Raw genomic sequence first — 2,426 nt, 5'->3', positions numbered from 1 at the left:
GGTTGCTGATCAGCAGACCGCCTTGAAGAAATGTTAGTCTTGGTTTAAAATTGTTGAAATTTTTTTTTAAGAAAGATCCGAAAATTTTACGAATGTTTCATGTTTTAACATTGTAAATTTGGTTTCACCGGCCGATTATCTTCTGACAATTCATTTTGTGGTTAAAGTGCGTAAGTTGTATCTGTACCAGCCGGTATTCTGATCAGCTGTGGTGTTCTGTCGTTCTGGCTGCATCAATACAACTGTTGTGGTTGTTCTGACTGTGGTTGCTTGGTGTACGTGAATCAAGAAAAGTGGTTCAGTAGGAAAAAAAATTCTGCAGTCATGTTCCCGGCCTAAAATATCGGCGCTCGTGCAAGCTCTGGGTGCGTGAGTCCCGCGGTTTGACTCTAGAGTGGTCGAGGTTTTTATTGTGTGCTGGGTCACGACGGTTTGCTCAATAACGGCCACTCGTTGTACTTGTACAGGAAGACCCGCGCGTATCTTCGGAGTGTCTGTGGTTGCATCCAGAGGTAGGCTTCGTGGTTTTTTTTTCCGAACAACCTCTGAGTTCTGTTGCGAAGCGTCTCGCAACCGGTCGCTCTGAGTGACTTACTTCGGTTGTACATGCAAACAGACGATAACACCAGCCCTCTGTCACGACGGCCATATTTATGAAACCTAAATGTTCGACGCGAACATGAAGACGCAAAAAAGATGAAGAACGCATTTGCTGTCAAAATTTAAAAATAAACAAACCGCGTGGTAAAAAAAGGCATTATTTCATAATGTTGAAATGATTTCCATGAAAAAATAACGGCACGACACACGGGACGGATTTCCAAACGCAAGTTCCCGAAGGACCCTATCCGCCAGAGACTATGGATAAATGCCCCGCGAAGTGGCGATGAAGACGGTTTTGCAAGTTCAAAGTTCAGATTTGTTCGGACCACTTCGCGATGAACTTCTTGAGAGTCCACGAAAGGTCGGATTCTACACATGCACGCGTTTCCTTCGATTCCCTGTGTGAGTCGACAGCGGGAGTGGGCCAGTCCTCGGAGAAGGTTATCGAAGGATGTTCGGAAAGACCAGCTCCGCCACAATCACCGGAATCACGGATGTTTCTGCACTTGGTCGGTTACTCCCTGCCGGAGATTGCAGCGAGTTGTTCGGAAGGATCAACAGCGGGACTTGGCCAGTCCCCGGTCCAGTACTACCCGGCAAATCTTCCCGGTCAATCGGAAGCAACAGTTCTCATCTTTTTTCGTAACAGATTTGCACACACAAAAAGAGATGTTTCTTGAAAATTTGGTGTAAACAAACAGACAACACAAATACTGCTACACTCACAGAGCCCACACAGTAGTATTAGTGAAGAGCCCACGATAAACAACGTGGGCTCTTCACTAATACTGCTACGTGGGCTCTTCGAGGTTTTGGTGACTGTCAAACGTTCTAGCCATTTACAGTGGTGCCAGGGGGTTGGATAACACGAAGTGATGATAAAGGTATGTGTGTATTAGGGTGTTTCAGCCAAACAAAAAAGTTCTCAGAATCAGGCAAACCGAGGTTCCCCTACCCAGTCAAATCAATCCGAATTCTGAAACGGAATCTAATTAGAATCGTATACAAATTCCGTTTCAAACGCAACAACCGGTTCGAACACGGAACCGGTTGTTGCGTTTGAAACGGAATTTGTATACGATTCTAATTAGATTCCGTTTCAGAATTCGGATTGATTTGACTGGGTAGTAGAGGATACCCATAGGGACTCTCAAGCCAAATATCAGCCCATTTGGTTGAGAATTGGCCTGTCCCCAGCGGTTTAAAGTTTACATGGAAATTACTATGGGATTTTTGTGCTTTTCGTTCAATCGTTCCTACAGGTCTGGGGACAACATGGATTCACTCGGAATAAAGACAGGTGTGTAGGGGATGGTCCAATGAACACATTCCAGAAGGAATTAGGTCCATTCTGTCCCCAAGGTGCGCATTGGATCGACGTCCGGTGTCTCCAGAATCATCGATTCACCCTTCAAATGTACGCATTGTCCTTAGTATGCTATGACGGCTAGGAGAAAGAGTGGTAAACACGGTTGAGTTCATCCACGTGGTGTGGTTTTTATATTAGTTTGAGCGTTTGTAAGAAAGCTGAGCTTTATCGTAATTGGAGTGTGATAGCGTAGATAACAACTTAACAAGAACTAAGTAGCTGCTTATCAATTCTGTTAACACCTAAACGGCCGAGCTTATGATTCATTTTAATTTATGCATTTATCGCACTGTCACTGTCAATTTAAGGCAGATGGTTAATAGGTGGGCCATTAAGCTGTTTTTTTTATGTGATAAGGAGGATAACAAACCTTTTACAAATCAACGCATAACATTGATCGACTGATAAAACGCTTTATATACAGAGCGGATTCGCTAGTTAAAATGGAACTGCG

The sequence above is a fragment of the Culex pipiens genome, chromosome 1, assembly GCF_016801865.2.
Source record: "Culex pipiens pallens isolate TS chromosome 1, TS_CPP_V2, whole genome shotgun sequence".
Taxonomy (NCBI): Eukaryota; Metazoa; Arthropoda; class Insecta; order Diptera; family Culicidae; genus Culex; species Culex pipiens.
The sequence above is the reverse complement of the archived record's forward strand: the minus strand, read 5'-3'. Positions refer to the sequence as shown.